Source organism: Loxodonta africana, chromosome 25 (genome assembly GCF_030014295.1).
Source record: "Loxodonta africana isolate mLoxAfr1 chromosome 25, mLoxAfr1.hap2, whole genome shotgun sequence".
In the NCBI taxonomy this organism is placed as follows: domain Eukaryota; kingdom Metazoa; phylum Chordata; class Mammalia; order Proboscidea; family Elephantidae; genus Loxodonta; species Loxodonta africana.
In genome coordinates, this window is record NC_087366.1 from 32,815,364 (window position 1) to 32,834,262 (window position 18,899).

Here is an 18,899-nt window from a genome sequence, read left to right on the forward strand (position 1 = left end):
AGGAGCAACTGTGTGCAAATCCCTGTGAAAGCTGCCCCTGAGTATAGCATTTTTAAGTCAACTTCTACCACCTAGTGGTTGTTTCTGAGAAGCTCTTCTCCCCCTTAATTTATTTCTAAAAGTATTTTGATATATGCAAAGATATTTGTATCTGCCAATTCATGTCTACTTTAAAAGTGTTAAGAACAAAATAATACAATATAACAAAGGGAAGCAATCATTGCAGGAACTAAACCCAGAGATGCTTAAAGATGATTCTTGGGCCAGACACACTTGTTTTTTAGTTTGTTTCCTTCTTATTAGTTTTATTGTCATGTGTGCACAATTCTCTTATATTTTAAGTTTTAAATTTAAAGAGGTCTTGTTAAAATATAAATAGTGGACATTTTGAGAGGGACTAATTTCTAGCAATTAGGTAACCAAAAACCAAACCCATTGCCAAGTTGACTCGGACTCACAGCGACCCTATAGGACAGAGTAGAACTGCCTTATAGGGTTTCCAAGGCTGTAATCTTTAAGAAAGCCGACTGCCACATCCACTGGCAACCTTTCGTTTAGCAGCCAAGCACTTAACCACTGTGTCATCAGGACTCTCTGAAGTTAGATAATTTTAACATGAATGTGAAAAGAGGTTAAAAAGGAAAAACATTTAAAATGATAACCTTACAACATGGAAAATAAGCATTACTTAAAAATTCAGTTCACTTCCCCCCTACTTCAACAAATCAAATTGTTGTTCTCAGGTCGTCTTCATTATTTAAAAAAACCGATATGTAAATATAATTTTATATATAATTAAAACAACAGTCAATCCAGATTTTTTGATGTAGGGTTAGAACTGTAAAACTCATCATTATGGAAACATCATCATCTACAAAGGGAACGTGAGTTAAATCAGTGGAGTTTTCTTTACTTAAAAAATCTGTTGCTAAAAGGGCAAGTTGCTTTTGCCACCCGACTGCGTTTTAATTAAGCGGCATGACTGAGGCGCAGAAGCCTGGAGGCAGCCTTACGGTACAGCGCAGGGTCTTCCTGTTGCGCAGGTGCTGGAGTTGCTCAGAGTGAGCGCCCGTCTGGGCTCTGACTCAACTTTGTGATCTTGGACAAGAACAAGTCTCCCCGCCTGGTTGGAGGTGAGGTTTATAAAGCCCCGGTGTAATGCTGGATGCCCAGGGAACGGTAGTTACTGTGTCTACTCCTTAAGGTGGATTTTGAATGCCATATTTTCTTAAAGTGAGAAGCACCTATAGTAGAATTTGTGGATCTTCCGTATTTCATCAAAATGCTGTTTAGTCACTTAGGACACTAGTGGATTTTGTATGCTCACATTGCATCTTCTCCCTCTCAAGGCTGTTGCTGTTGCACCTGGGGCTTCTCTTTAGTCAAATGCCCTCCCATAGCCTCTTCCATGAAATATATTAAATGAATCCCTTTCAGGAACGCTTCCTGTTCAACCTTTTGTGGTTCTGGTTACTCCAGCAACACCTTCACGGTGCTTAACTGGGAGGCGGTAAGCTGGCTCAGATGTAGTGGTTAGGGTTTCCGGTTCTGGAAACCATTAGAATTCCTCCTCCATTGCTTGCTTCCTATATGTGGGTACGGTATTTGGCCCTCTTAAGCCTCAGTTTCCCCACTTGTAAAAGGGGGTAATAGTTAACGTCAGTATTATTTTGTAGAGTTTTCACGAAGATAAAAGCAAAAATGATCAAAGTAAAGCCCTTAGTATAATGGCAAGAAACCATAGTTAACTGCTTCATTGCTGTTAGCTATTGTTTATTTTTGTTTGCCCCCCCGTAATTACTGCCCACCACGTATCTAGTTATAAGAGGGGCGTCCTCTCAGCGTGCCCATCTGTACTACTGTAGTTAACTGGGCCACACCTGCTGTTTTCCTTCTCCCCACCCTGCCCCATGAGGGAGGTCGCTGTGGCTGCACAGGTCCCTGCCTGCACACCTTTTGCATGTCTCCTCAGTTTGCAGTTAATAGTTGCGATCTTCCCTCTCCTATGCCTTACCCCAGTAAAAAAAAAAATGACTATCAATTCCCCTAGTTCTCTAATCTCTTTGTTTTGCCTCTTTCCTCTCTGCCTCGTATAATCATGTTTACCACATTCTGAAAGAACTTTCTCTTTGTTCCTGCTTGCCACTGACTTTTCCCATCCTTCTCTGCTGGCCTTTTGTTTCTTCATCATTCACCCCTGAACCGGCCTCCCCCAGAGCTGTTCCTCTTTTCTGCCTCTGTCCTCATGCTTGTTGCTGTCTCATTGCCCATTCTCTCCTTTCTGAAATTCCTTTTCTGGTTTCCATGGCTTTGCTATGGATTGTCCCTGGTCCAACAAACACCAGTGGTTTGCTGAGAGGGTCTTCACTGTGCCCTTGGGTGCACTGGGGACTGGGGACAGGCACCCAGCGTAGACACAGGGGAGCAAGTTTTCGTGGAGAGAGTAACACAGGCCTGTGCAGGGGCCCAGTGGGGAGGCTTCCTGCCTGGGATGTCTTTCCTCTCTTGGGCTTCTCTTCCCAGCTGTTACGTCTTTGCACTTGCTCTGCTTTGTGATTTCACCTTGCCTTCTCTCCCTCTCAATGATTCAGCTCTCACATCTACCCAGCTAACTCCCTTCTTCTGCCATCCACCCTTTATCTCCTATTACATGCTAGCGATTGCCTACCAACGTCTGCCTCCAACTCAAACTTAACTTCGGAGGCGTATTATTTCTTCCGAATGTCTCTCACTTTGATCCTTTCAATTCTTACCGCCCCACCGTCTCCAGGATTTAGGCCCCTTCCATCTCCTGACTCTGCTTCCCTTCTCTTTTCCCTCAGGTCCACCTTCTGGGCTCTGCTGAATCTGTCTTCCCACAAAATCAGCTTTGTACAATCACCGTCTGCTCCAAAATCTGTAATTGATCCCCTTGCCAACAGGGGAAAAAAAAAAAGTAATTAGCCTGGCATTCAAGGCCTTCACAATCCAGCCTTAACCTCCACCTCTGAACTTGCCTCCTCTGAATCCCATGGAGACAAACGCTTAGCTTCAGGTGACAGTTCTCTTGGGCAAGTTGTCCAGCTCTGCTCCCACTACTCCCCCTTCCTCTTTTAGGAAGACTTCCCTAGCCTCCTGAGCCCTCAGTGCTTTCCTTCCTCCCTGAACTCCCAAATCGCTTTTGTCCTGTGACTCTCTAGTTCCCAACATGCTCTCTGGTGTGTTTGTATGTGTCTCTGTAGATTCCCGAAGGAATTAAGACTCCTGCAGAAAGTGAGCCTGGAATTCTGGGTTCAGACAGCAGGCTGGGCAGTACAGCACTCCTGGGTGTCCTGCCATTTACCTACTCTAGCTGTCCACCGCTCTGCCCCTCGGTTTCTTTTTTATAAAATCAGAATAATTTTTTCTGCGTTCTCATATGGTTGCTATAATAATCAAAAGAGATAAAGTATGAGAAAATGCTTTGAAACTCCAAGGATACACAGAGGTCGGCTATTACTGGTCATTTCAAACCTCTCTGGGCCCTTATCGGTCAGTCTACCACGTCTGTTTTCCTTGCTATAAACCATCAGGTCTAAATCAGACTTCCTAGCTCTACGCTGTGCTTAGGAGGAGCAATTGCCCACAGCTTTCTCTCCTCAAGCCTCGGGAGCTGTCTGGTGGTGGTGCCTGGAGAGCAGGAGGTACTCATCATTTGCCGGGGCAGCAGCTAAGCGTTCAAGGCACAGCTCAAGTCTCCATGGACGGTGCACAGCTGATTCAGAGTGTGAACATTGGGGCCGCTGGCGTGCGCAATGCTGGGTGATGCTCTCCCTAGGTGGCCCCACGGGGAAAACTCATGACTCCATGGGTGACAGTCCCAGTTTTGTTGACATCAGGGCTTTTCTGTTACTATTATTATAGCCACTGGTAGAAGGCAGATGTTTAGTCATTTGCCACCACTGCCAAATGCACAGTATTGCTGGGGTCTTTACTCAAATGGGCAGGTGTATTCTCCTTAGTGCCTCCATTGTGTTTCTCTTACTACCTCCTCCCCATTTATCCCAAGTTAAGATTAAAAATAACATAGTGACTTGATTTAGATATTCACAGTGCTTGACAGTTTTCAGTCACTTCCTTAAGCTTATTCTTAGTTGATCCTTATAATTGTCAAGTTTATAGACCCAGAATTTAAAATGGCAGGAATTGAAAGGAGAAGAGGAAGTGGTTGCACCTGGAGCCTGAAATGTGTCTAAATACCTACTTACTACTTCCGTGAAGTCGATCCTGACTCACGTCGACCCCATGTGTATCAGAGCAGAACTGTACCCCAGAGGGGTTTCAGTGGCTGTTTTTTTATAAGCAGATTGCCAGGCCTTTCTTCTGAGTCACCTCTGGGTGGATTTGAACCCCCAACCTTTCTGTTAATACCCAAGTGCTTATCTATTGCCTTATTGCATGTCCTATTTGTTTCATATGTGTCAACCTTATCTATCCAGGTAGCCTGTTAATTTTTGTTTTCCCTACAGTGGGGCTATGTACTCAGGCGGTGGCTATTACTCTCATCATTTTACAGGAACATCAGTACACACTCCCGGTGCACTCAGGCATATGTTGGTTAGTTGGTGGCAACAGTAACCAGAGAGCTGAAACCATGGATTTCGTGTCCATGGGATATGGTGAAATGAGTCTCATTATGTGGCCTTTTGCCTTGGTTTTTTGGAAAAACAGCTTGAGGGTTTTTTCCCCTAATCCCTGAAGAGTTACCTTTGCCCTAGTTTTCTACTCCAGAGGGTTTGTTACTTTTGTCTAGGTTGATTGACATTTCTCGGGTAAGCTGTAAACAATTTGTGCCTTGATACTTTTTGTCTCCAGGCTGCAGTCTGCCCTGTGATTGATCTATTTTATGCACCTTGCAGGGATTGGTCGATATACTTATGCAAATGAAGTGACTTAGCCTACTATTCAAATGAAATGTCTGTGGTCTACGGAGAATGGATCGGTCAGTTTGTGGCCCCTGGTGGTTTTGGTGGGAGGACCATGCCTTTAAATTGACCAGGAGTTAGCTTTTATATGCAGCCGACCCCACAAAGGTTGCAAAGAAGCAGACAGAAGCAGAAAGAATAAAGAAGAAGCAGAGAGATTAGGCAAGGAATCTCCTAGAAGAGCTGTAACATGGGTCAAGGGCTTTACCACTAAAGATAGCGAGAAGCCTGGAAGGGGTCTTGCAGCAGTGCGGCAGTGACAGGCCTGGAAGGGGCCCTGTGTCTGAGTCAGTGGTGACGGCAGAAACCTGCTGCTAGGAATGCAGCTAAGAGCTCCGAACAAAACTGCTATCCTGGCTATGTGCTGGGTCAGTTAGCATTGGAGAGGCTGATGGCAGGAAGGCCAAAGGCAAAGAAGCCTGTCCTCAGAGGGCCAAGAGGAGCCTGTCCTCATGAGGCTGAGAGGAAGCCTACATGGCAGAGAGAAGGGCCTGCTTGCTTCCATAGCCAAGAGGAGGTGAGAGAGCTGTTGTTCACCGAAGAAGGGAGGGATGTGCTCTTCTCTTCCGTGGAATCTTCCAGACTGCCTGTGTGCTTTCTGATCCTGATCCTGAGTTGTGCTCTGTTGCTTCTTTAATAAACCACTTAAATGGAAGTATGGTCTGTGAGTTGTGTATGGCCATTGCAGTGGACTACCCAATTCAACAGAGAAGTAGAGAGTGCCATGGAAGGGATGACTGGTGTCAGAATTGAAGAAAAGATTGGAAAGTGGAAGTATGTCTGACCTCCACCTCATAGGGATCGGCCTTGGGCTAATCTTGATTCACATTGCCCCCCTGAAGTTAGACAGGTTCTGACAGTTCTACTCTCACCATTTTACAGGGGACATTGGTACACACTCCTGGTGTGCTTAGGCACAGGTTATCTGAACAAAATCACTGCTCTCCACAGAGGGATTGCTCTGGACCCACAATCTCCAGCAAATCAGGGGGTAGGCTAAGTTGGCTTTTTATGAGCAGGAAGGTGGGAAGCATGTGAACTGGGACATGGTCTTCTTGAAGGATAAAGTGCTTTAGTCAGCATCTGACCTCGCTGTGCTGCTGCTGCCGCTTTTCTGTCTCAAGGGAGGGAACTGGTCAGAGGCACACAGCCATCAGTATGTGTGCACTGGAAGTGCACAGCGCCCTGGGGGCCTCCCTGTTGGAGGCTATAGCGGTGAAAAGAGGCCTCTTACCAAGGCAGCAATTAGCTTAGGAACAGTCCCCCAACAGTGCCAGCTCATTCCAACTGGTAAGTAAGTGAAAGGAAACAGATGATTTTGATTTTTAGGGAGACTGACTTCTTTGAAGGAGGAATAGGGCAGTGTCTGCCCAATAAGGTAGGTAAGTCTCTTTATAACATTTCATGCAAACTGCTTTTTTACTTGGGCAGTACCGTTAGGGCAGCAGAAGAGGGAAAGGGGAAGAGCAATGGTTAGGGGCAACTCCTTGCCAAGCTCTTCATGTAAATTATGTCATCTTAGGGTTTGTTCTAGCAAAAATGCAAGAATGGAAGGAATTTTTTGCACATGCAATTTTTTAAATGTCTGCTTGGCTTTAGAATTCACATTCAGTTTTTTTTTTAGAGGGGTGGGCAGCAGTGATTTCCCTTTTCAATTCCAGTTGAATTAGGCTGATAATAAAACCCACCATCAATCCTTATACTAACCCCAGTGGGTGGGTGTGGAAGGTAATCTAGCAGGAGGAAAAACCTGGGGAAATTGTAAATTGTTCACAAGTGAGCTCCTCCCTTCTCCTAGAGACCTTGATTCCACTGCAGATACCTGGACCCTCATTCTGTAACTGGGCTTCAGAGCTCCTTCTCTTCCCACACTCTCTCCCATGTATACCCTTGCTGGAGTCTCCTCACCTCTGTGGTTCTCAGGAGAGTGTAATTACCAGTCAAATTTTATCTCTCAGGGTTAAGAGCCTAAAGGCTAAATGGATCTGAAGAGATGAAAACAGGGATTTATGTAAACTTGCCTCAATGTTTTATTCATTTAACACAGGAGATCCACAGACCTCTAAGTTTCCTCATGTATTACATGTCCACGTTATACACACTTCAGTTCAAACTCTGGATGTCTGGCAGGCTTCTTGAACTGTCATGACTAATTTCTGAGAAAGCACAAAAAGTTTTCTGGAGTCAGAGCAAGGGAAGCTCTGGGTGAAGGGAGAGGGAACCATATCCTTAGAGGTTTCAGGCCAGCGGCTCTGAGATGCCAATCCACTGAGAAGGGAGGGTCAGGCAACAGAAGTCCTCAAATCACTAACAAGCTGATCAAAGCTAAAGTTTATTAGCCATGCCACCCTCAACCCTGTGCACAGAGAGCTAAGCCTCGGATACTTGACGGAGAACGGTCTAGAATGCAGGCTAAATTCCCCACACCAGAGCTCCAAGCTAGGATTGTTTAACCCATCAATAAAAAGAATACATCTCCTCAATAAATGATACTTCTTTTATAAAATAAACTACATGCATTATTTTTTAAATTATAAAAATACTTACAACAAATTTAAAAAGAATGAGATAAGCAGTATTTTAAAAATAATTTTACAAACTTATGCTACATAATAGAGTTGGTTTCATATAATTGAAAAAAAGGAAAGTAACAGTGGCATAAACAAGAGAACAGTTTTCCTCTATCACATAATGAAAATCTGAAGGTAGGCACTCCAGGGGTGATAAGGCAGCTCCATGAAATTGTCAGGGAACCAGATTAAGTCCAGTTCTCCATTTTGCCATTCCTAGGCTGTGGCTCTTGTCTAAATGGTCCAATATGGTTTCTAAAGCTCCAGCCATTACATCTATTATTCAAGATGCAGGATGGATCAAAGAATGGTATTCTTCCCATTTTAAGGAGATTTTCTTGAAGTCCTATAAAACGCTATGATATCAGATTGGAAATTCTTTTAACTTTCTTATTCCAACTCAGAACAGGGAGGTTCTTTCTCTAAGGGAGGGATGCCCTGCCCTGTAAAACCCCCTCCTTTCAATATTGTCATGATACCATTCTTGTGTGCTGTTGCCTTTACCAAGACTTAGCTTTCATTCCTGGAGGAATACCTTGCTAACTATTAGAATAAGTTATGATTTGGGGAAAATCAACAAATTCAACAATGTGAGTGTTGTTGGTGACAGTCTGAAAGTAGCTCACAGTTCCCAAATTTATGATCTGAGACATCATGCTGCCCTTCAGGAAATAAGTCTTCAGAATAGGGGAAGTTTGGTGTACTTGTCATGATGGGATGGGCTATCCTGGCAAGAAATGACATCCAAATCTCAGGAGCTTAATTCAGTGTAACTATTGTTTCTCTTGCTCATGTTACATGCTCTATGGAGGTTTTCAGGGGGACTCTGGTCATAGAGTCACTTGGATCAAAGTTGACAGAAGCGTCATCTCAAGACACACTTCCATCGTCACAGTCAGAAAAGTGCGATGAGTCAAGCACTGGCCCTTAATCTTCTCTCCAGATGCGACACATATCACCTCTGCTAACGTTTCATTGCCCACAGAAAGTCACATGGCCATATGCAACTTCAGAGGGGGTGAGAAGAGCATCCCACATGGGCTTGGAAGGCAACAATGCCAACAATGACCGCTAATGCCACCAATGACCACTAGCAGTTTAGTTCCAATTCCCAACTGTGTTTCAGTTTTGCCCTCTGAAAGCCCAGATCCAAAGTAAAAAATCTTATGAAGAGGTTTGTACTTGAAAAATAGACAAACATTTTACTAACATAAAACCTAGTTATATTCATTGGTCTGTTGTTTTAAGACTTGGCATCACACAGGAGAGAGGCTTTCTGGGCTCCTAGGCTCCAGGCTGTCTTGACAGTTCGCCCAGTAAGAGCCCACTTGGAGCCTTAGCCATCCTGCGTGAAAGTTTCACTGGGTCAAGGCAAAATGAGAAGGAAAAAAAAATCCAAACAAACAGAAAACAATGAGTTTTTCAAAAAATAAATTTATCCCATTTAAGGGATTATCTTTTATCCTGATATTACGTCTCTTATTTTTTTTGAGGTTAAAAGGACCTTTAAATGATCGTGACGGTAGCTAGTAAAAGGTTCTGATTTGTTTTTTATAAACTTACTTGGCAAAATAAAACATTAGTAATATTATGTATCTGATCCCTTTATTTTTCTCACAGTTTTACTGACCACGTGTAAAATCTAACAGTCTAAAATCCACTCATCTGCTTTCCCTCTTGTTTTCAAAGAAAGAAACTAAGAAATAAAGGGACTTGCCTTAAAACACACACATTTAATTGGAGAAGGAACACTTAGTCTATTTTTGGAACCAATTTTCAAATTGGTTAAAGGGTGTAAATGGTCAGAAAAACGTGACTTGACCACTAACAGAATTTGCCAGAGAAGAGTAAAGATCACATTTACATTCCTCACTGTGAAACACATGGAGAAAAGGGGCTACCTGGGAAAAAAATCTGTGCGTGGTTAAATGTAGGGCACTTTATTAATGAGACAGCCTCATAGCTTCGGACAGATGCCCACTTAAAGACCTTGTCTTTGGAACTGCCTGCCTGGCTTCCTGAAATTAGCCAAGCTGCATTCTTCACGAATGTGACTTTGTTGAATTGGGGTCCATCGGATTGGGTGGGCTCCTTTTTCCCATTAAGAAAAAGTAGGCCAGGAAGCTATGCTGATCAGACAAGACAGGAATAAGTTGTGAGAGAATTAGGGCAACAAAGCACTGGAGGAGGTTGGTCAAGGTTCTCTCCATCCTGGTGAGGGAAGATTACAAATCAGAAGAAGACGCTTGAGGTTGCTGAGTTTTTTAAACAACAATTAAATTGCTACATGGTATTATAGAGATTGGAACCCTGGTGGCTCAGTGGTTAAGAGCTCAGCTGTTAACCAAATGGTCAACTGTTTGGATCCACCAGCCGATGCCTGGAAACCCTATGGGGGCAGTTCTACTCTGTCCTATAGGGTCCCTATGAGTTGGAATCAACTCGACGGCAACGGGTTTTTAGATTATGGTGATTAATGTTGTACCCTACAAGTATGAGAACTATAAGAGTAACATGTTACCTGTCAAGGGTCACACCAGACAAGCAACAAGAAAGGTGGAAAGAGATGAGGGGATGATGTGTATTTCATGTAAGTGATAGTGATAGTGACTGATACGGCTGAGACATAAAACTAATGAACTAACGAGGATCCATGAGAATGGATGAAGGTCTCTTTCTTAGTGCAAGTTGGGATAACTGTAGATGCCGAAATTCTAACAGAGAGTAAAATCTATTTATTCAGAGCAGAGGATAGGAAAGGGCAGGAGCACTCCTGGGCTGTTCCACAATGAACTGTTTAATCATGAGTCAATCTGACTGAAGGGCTTCATGGGCAGAGGTATTAGCTGTCCCTACATTATACATGGGTAAACAGAGGCAAGAGCAGGTGGAAAAGATAAATAAATTGAGTGATGGAGAGTTAGCAGAATAAAATTAAGACACCCTTTCTTAATAGCTTTAGTCATTTGATCATGTAAGCCTATTTTGGATGCCAAAACTCTAACAGAGACTAATCACAGGGAGATAGAAATGTGCCATAAGTATACTGCGTCCCGGGGTAGCATATCTAGGAGTCCACAGCCTCTCTGTCAGTTTCCCATGTATTATAGCTGTTAGACAACATGTACTGCAAAAGGAAGCTTATTTATAGTATATATTTAGCCTAAAGCTATGATAACATCCTCTGGCATTGCCATTATCTGATGGCATTTGAAACTGGACCAGCTTCCTATTTCCAGGCATTAACAAATGAGAGTCTTCACGTTGTCTAAAGTTATTTCCTGACTTTAAGACAGATTTCTTTTCGCCAATTCATTCAAGTTTTTTTTTTTTTTAAGAAAAGATCTCCTTTAGACAATCAAATTTCCCAGAATTGTTTAAGCATTGTTATTGTTTTCAATGAGAATATTTCCTATTTGACTCTAGCTATGTAACTTGATGGGAATTCTCTTGCATATCAACCATTGCCCTACTCAGAGAATTTCCAGGAGACTTGAGAAATAAATCAACCAGCCTGTCAAGAATCAGAATCTCAAATTAGAACATTCATTCCAAAAAGTCTTTGGCCAGAGAATGCAAAGATGAATAAAGGCATACCACCTGTGCTCAAGGAGCTCACAATTTAAAAGGGGGAGAGGATGATAGAGGTGCGTTAACTACATAAGGTGTAATTCTCAAATACAACGTTCTCTCCTCCCACTCACTTCTAGGAATGAAACCAAGGAAAGGGGGGTATACACATGCAGGAAAAAGAGCAGCATGCATGACTTATTATTTAATCCTAAGTCTCATGATATGATAGGAGAATAATCGTTTGGACTCAGGCATCCTGGCTTCACATATCTGCTCCGCCACTTACGTTTGTGATCTGGGGCAAGCTGTTTGACCTGTCTGTGCTTCAGTTACCTACTCTGTAAAGGACTGTAACGATCAGATTGCTGTAAAGATGAAATAAATTTGACAAAATTGCTTAGAACTGTGTCTGGCATGGAAACTCTGGTGGCGTACTGGTTAAGTGCTATGGCTGCTAACCAAAAGGTCAGCAGGTTGAATATACAAGGCACTCCTTGGAAACCCTATGGGGCAGTCCTACTCTATCCTGCAGGGTCGCGATGAGTCAGAATCGACTTGATGGCAGTGGGGTTTTTTTTGGTGTCTGGTGCCTAGTAAATATCAGTTACTATTAGTAAACTTCGAAGAGATTCCCCTATTCTTAAATACAATTCGCGCATTTCTCTAACCTGGTAAAAGCATTATATATTTTATTTCCTTTTGAATTCTCGGCTTCTTGCTACGAACTCACACCCACAGTATATTTTTTCCTCAAAATTTTATTTATTTTGTTGTTGTTGAGAATATACATAGCAAAACATACACCAATTCAACATACACCGGTTTCTACATGTACAATTGAGTGACATTGATTGCATTCTTCAAGTTGTGCAACCATTCTTCCCCCCGCCCTTTTCTGAGTTGTTCCTCCCTCATTAACATAAATTCACTGCCCCATAAGATTCCTATCTAATCTTTTACAGAGTTGCTGTTGTCAAACCGATCCTATATGGATAGCTCTTAAAAGAGCATAATGCTCAAGGCAGACATTCTTTACTACTTAAGCTAAACTATTGCTCAGTTTTAAGATGACTTCAGGGAATATTTTTGGTTTAAGCTTTAAGGATTCTCTCAGGGCAATAGTTTCAGGGGTTCATCCACCCTCCATAGCTCCACGAAGTCTAGAGTCAATGAGAGTTCGAAATTCTGTTCTGCATTTTCCCCCTTTTGATCAGGATTCTTCTAAGGAATGTTTGATCAAAATGTTCAGTAATGGTAGCCTGGTACCATCCAGTTCTTCTGGTCTCATGGCAAAGGAGGCAGTTGTTCATGGAAGCTATTAGCAACACATCCCGTATCATTCCTGCCTCTCCTTCTTCCTCTGTTGCTCCAGGTGAATAGAGACCAACTGTTGTGTCTTGGATGGCCGCTTGCAAACCTTAAGACCCCAGGCATCATGCGATGAACTAGGAGGTAGAACAGAAACACTAAATGCATTATTAGGCCAATTAACTGGGGTGCCCCATGAAACCATGACCCTAAACCTCCCAACCAAGAAACCAGATCCCATGAGGTGTTCGGCTGTACATAAGCAGCCTCATCAGCTACTCTTTTTGTCGTTGTTATAAACGTAATGAAGGAGCCCTGGTGGTGCAGCGATTAAAGGCTCTTGCCTGCTAAGCATAAGGTCAGTGGTTTGAACCTATCAGTCACTCTGAGGGAGAAAGATGTGGCAGTCTGCTTCCATAAAGATTTACAGCCTTGGAAATCCTATGGGCAGTTCTACTCTGTCCTACAGGGTCACTATTAGTCAGAATTGACTTGATGGCAGTGGGTTTGGCTTGGTTTTTGGGTCTGTAAAATATCTATCACACAACTTTTGCCAATTCAACTTTTTACAGATGTACAACTTACTGACAGCAATTATAATAATTGGCTGTGTAACCCTACCCCTCATCAGTGTGATCTTTCCATCACCATTAACACCCACAGTACTTCATGTTCCTTAGACATGCAAATGTAACCGGTAGGTATGCAAAATTTCAGTGTAGCAGGGCTGGTGTAGGCTCTACTAGTGACGCAAAGATCCTAGGCTGTGAACTCAGAATGTACTGACATGTATGAAGTTACTCCATTTCTAATCTCATAAAGACTTTTTGGTAGTACTCATGAAAAAGAGTTTTCTAAGAATTTAAATTAAAAAATCCCTTCATCGCTTGATCTCAGTCATCCTTTCTGTAGAAATCCTTTACACATCTCAACATCCAGAATTTAAATCCATGGCAAACACTGCTATGCAATAGTGATGATGGAGGCTGTATTAAAAGCAGATTGGGAACTAAAGGAGTCATTAGTTTGCTCACAAGCAGCAGGTCTCATGGAACCTACCCCTCACCATGACATTCATAGTAGACATATTTTGGGATGGCTGTACAGTTCACAATAGCTTCCCTAACTGCCCCTTACCCCAAGTTCAGGGCCTGTCCTATGTGGTCCCACCCCGCTGCCTACACTTTCTGCCCTAAGCTGGGCCATTCAGGATCTCTTTCCTAGAGATTTGGAATTGGCTCCCAAAGGGTCAGTGTCTCCATGCATATCACTAGATCAGAAACATGTAAAAACCCAAAAACCAAACCCACTGCCATCCAGTCAATTTCTGACTCAGCGACCCTACAGGACAAAATAGAACTGCCACATAGGGTTTCTGTGGTTGTAAATCCTTACAGAAGCAGACTGCAACATCTTTCTTCCACAGAGCAACTGGTGGGTTGAAATAACTGACTTTTCAGTTAGAGACAAGCACTTTAACCAGGGCTCCCGAGAAACATGTAAACTTGGGAGCAAAGGGAAGCAGATGTCCAGAAAAGAGCAGGGATGTGTGAGACTGTCAGGGCTCTGCTGGCTTTCTAATGCTTGGTTCTAGTCTTCCCAGAAGACCAGCTTCATTAGGCCATTAACTCTATGAAGCATCCCCTGTATCCTCAACTAAATTCTTTTCTATGTAAGCTAATGTGTATTGGTTTTGGTTAGCTGCCATCAAGAAGGCCCTAATTAATATAGCATTGTGTGAACACAGAAAGCTGTCATGAAGCTAAAAGAAGACTCACGTAGTCCTCACCCCAGAGATTTGTGGTCAGTAGGTTTATCAGTGAGGGTTCAGCTGGAAAAGCAGAACCACTGTGAGGACTGTGGAATAAGGAATATACTATAGGAATTAGGTTTTAGGCAATTGTGGGAGAAGTAGAAGTATAAAAAGGGGAGTTGCAAAATCAGAAAGCGGTCTTTAACCAGTCCTACACAGGTGAATGAGTCGGAGCTTGCCAGGAAACTGGAAAGTCCGCACATCCAGCTATTAGAGGAGGACCGTGAAGGGGCCTGAGTAGAAGTCTATGGAAGATTGATGGCTCTTTGTGTCCACTGCCTCTGGGAGTGTGCAGAGGCTGTGTGCTGCTGATGATCTGAGCTCATTGTTGGTCAGCAAGGGTCAGTAGTTGGGAAGGAGCCCTAGACATGGGACAGGGAAAAGGAAGGGCAAACTGCAACCCACTGACACCTCTGCATCTGTCACTCACTGCCCCTTACCAACAATGGCCTTCAGAAGGAAATGGCTGCTGCTTCATGGCCACCTCCCAGATAGCACTCTTTTGGCCAAGTGTAACTTGGAACCATCCAGGGCAGGGAATTCGGCGAAACATATTCCCAGCATAACCAAGTTGACAAGAGAATATCTGGCACAGTAAGTATGATACAAAATTAGGAAAAAAATATGGATAATTTCCCCAACGGATTATAATAAACAATCCTATTTGGGAACCATTGCTTTGTGGCACCACCATCCACCCAGCGTCATCAACCAAGTTAAAATCCTGAGTCATCTTAAATGCTTTCCTCTCTCTTACCCTCAACGTCTAGTCACCAAGTTTTATATAATTTTGCTTCCTAAGTATCTCTGAATTGGAATTGACTTGACAGCAGTGGGTTTGGTTTGGTCTGAATTATCTCTTAGGAACCCTGGTGGTGCAGTGGTTAGGGGCTTGGCTGCGAAGTGAAAGGTTGGCGATTCAAACCCATCAGCTGTTTCACAGAGAAAAGATGTGTTGTGTCAGCTTGCTTCTGTAAAAATTACAGACTTGGAAACCCCACTGGGCAGTCTGCTTTTTCCTATAGAGTCACTATGAGCCAGAATCTACTTGATGACAATTTTTTTTTGTAAAGTATCTCTTAAACATAGCCCCAACTTCTCTATCATTATTCTTGGTCATGGTCTCCCACCAGGACTGTTACCTTTTTCCTAATTGATCTTTCTGTGCCTCCCTCAAATCTATCCATATTACCTGGTGGTCCTTAACCCCGACTGAACTTTAGAATCACCTGGCTATAATAAATGACCATGTACTCCTATGGTAAATGACACATACACCTACGGTAAATGACCGTATATTCTGGTGGTTTTTGAGAATTTCCCTATATCTTGTTGCAAGGTACCCTTCTTCAGACTTTTGTCACATTATATGCCTTTGTGTCTCCAGAGCTTGACCTGGTCTGTTATACATAGTATGTGTCAATAAATACTTGTCATTTTAGTGGTAGTAATATCACTCACCAGGTTTTCCTTTAATATCACTCATCTGCCCCAAAACCTTCCATAGCTTCTTACTGTCTACGGATGTAGATCTTAACCCTTCTTATGTCACAAACTCTTTGATAAGTTGATTAAAGTTATCTTAAAAAACAAATAAAAAACAGATGGAAACAAAATTTTGCACGTATTTTCAAGGGTTCCATGAACCACCGAAATCATCCATGGACCTCTACAGGGGTCTGTGGGCCCCAAATTAAGAATAAGTCACCCAAAAGTGACAAGCCCATATTCCTAAGCCCAATCAAGCATGCTCACATTCATTCTGTCCCATAACACACCAACTTTTAAGCACAGCTATGGGTTTTCACCCCCATGAGTCTGTCAGTTTGTTGTACCGTAGGGGCTTGTGTATTGCAGTGATGCTGGAAGCTATGCCACTGGTATTCAGATACCAGCAGGGTCACCCATGGAGGACAGATTTCAGCTGAGCTTCCAGACTAAGACAGAATAGGAAGAAGGACCAGGCAGTCTACTTCTGAAAAGCATTAGCCAGTGAAAACCTTATGAATAGCAGCAGAACATTGTCTGATATAGTGCCGGAAGATGAGCCCCCCAGGTTGGAAGGCACTCAAAAGATGACTGGGGAAGAGCTGCCCCTTCAAAGTAGAGTCGACCTTAATGGCACGGATGGAGTAAAGCTTTCGGGACCTTCATCTGCTGATGTGGCACGACTCAAAATAAGAAGAAACAGCTGCAAACATCCATTAATAATCAGAACATGGAATGTATGAAGTATGAGCCTAGGAAAACTTGAAATTGTTAAAAATGAAATGGAACGCACAAACATTGATATCCTAGGCATTAGTGAGCTGAAATGGACTGGTATTGGCCATTTTGAATCGGACAGTCATTTAGTCTGTTATGCCAGGAATACAACTTGAAGAGGAATGGTGTTGCATTCATCATCAGAAAGAACATTTCAAGATTTATCCTGAAGTACAACGCCGTCAGTGATAGGATAATATCCATACACCTACAAGGAAAACCAGTTAATATGACTATTATTCAAATTTATGCACTAACTACTAAGGCCAAAGATGAAGAAATTGAAGATTTTTATCAGCTTCTGCAATCTGAAATTGATTGAACACGCAATCAGGATGCATTGATAATTACCGGTGATTGGAATGCTAAAGTTAGAAACAAAGAGGAAGGATGTATAGTTGGAAAAGATGGCCTTGGTGATAGAAACAATGCTGGAGATCGAATGATAGAATTTTGCAAGACCAACGACTTCTTCATTGCAAATACCTTCTTTCACCAACATTAACGGTGACTATTTTTTTTTTTTTTTATACACATGGACCTTGCTAGATGGAACACATGGGAATCAAATCAACTATATCTGTGGAAAGAGATTATGGAAATGCTCAATATCATCAGTCAGAACAAGGCCAGGGGCCGACTGTGAAAACGGACCATCAATTGCTTATATGCAAGTTGAAGCTGAAACTGAAGAAAATCAGAGCAAGTCCACGAGAGCCAAAATATGACCTTGTGTATATCGCACTTGAATTTAGAGGCCATCTCAAGAATAGGTTTGACACGTTGAACACTAATGATCAAAGACCAGACGAGTTGTGGAATGACATCAAGGACATCATACATGAAGAAAGCAAGAGGTCCTTGAAAAGACAGGGAAGAAAGAAAAGACCAAGATAGATGTCAGAGGAGACTCTGAAACTTGCTCTTGAACATCAAGCAGCTAAAGCAAAATGAAGAAATGATGAAGTAAAAGAACTGAACAGAAGATTTCAAAGAGTGGGTCGAGAAGACAAAGTAAAGTATTATGAAGACATTTGCAAAGACCTGGAGACAGAAAACCAAAAGGGAAGAACACGCTCGGTGTTTCTCAAGCTGAAAGAACTGAAGAAAAAATTCAAGCCTCAAGTTGCAATAGTGAAGGATTCTATGGGGAAAATATTAAGTGACGCAGGAAGCATCAAAAGAAGATGGGAGGAATACACAGAGTCATTATACCAAAAAGAATTAGTCGATGTTCAACCATTTCAAGAGCTGGCATATGATCAGGAACCGATGGTACTGAAGGAAGAAGTCTGAGCTGCTCTGAAGGCATTGGCAAAAAACAAGGCTCTAGGAATTGATGGAATATCAACTGAGATGTTTCAACAAATAGATGCTGTGCTGGAAATGCTCACTCGTTTATGCCAAGAAACATGGAAGTCAGCTACCTTGCCAACTGACTGGAAGAGATCCATATTTATGCCTATTCCCAAGAAAGGTGATCCAACCGAATGTGGAAATTATAGAACAATATCATTAATATCACATGCAAGCAAAATTCTGCTGAAGATCATTCAAAAGCCACTGCAACAGTGTATCAACAGGGAACCACCAGAAATTCAGGCTGGATCCAGAAGAGGACGTGGAACCAGGGATATCATTGCTGATGTCAGATGGATCCTGGCTGAAAGCAGAGAATACCAGAAGGATGTTTACCTGTGTTTTATTGACTATGCAAAGGCATTCGACTGTGTGGATCATAACAAACTATGGATAACACTGCGGAGAATGGGAATTCCAGAACACTTGATTGTGCTCATAAGGAACACATACAGAGATCAAGAGGCAGTTGTTCAGTCAGAACAAGGGGATACTGAGTGGTTTAAAGTCAGGAAAGGTGTGCGTCAGGGTTGTATTCTTTTACCATACCTATTCAATCTGTATGCTAAGCAAATAATCCAAGAAGCTGGACTATATGAAGAAGAATGGGGCATCAGGATTGGAGGAAGACTCATTAACCCCCTGCGTTATGCAGGTGGCACAACCTTGCTTGCTGAAAGTGAAGAGGACTTGAAGCCCTCATTAATGAAGATCAAAGTCCACAGCCTTCAGTATGGATTAGACCGCAACGTAAAGAAAACAAAAATCCTCACAACTGGACTAACAAGCAATATCATGATAAATGGAGAAAAGATTGAAGTCAAGAATTTCATTTTACTTGGATCTACGATCAACACTCATGGAAGCAGCAGTCAAGAAATCAGAAGACGCATTGCGTTGGGCAAATCTACTGCAAACAACCTCTTTAAAGTGTTGAAAAGCAAAGATGTCACCTTGAAGACTAAGGGGTGATTGACCCAAGCCATGGTATTTTCAATCACATCATATGCATGTGAAAGCTGGAGAATGAATAAAGAAGACCGAAGAAGAACTGATGCCTTTGAATTG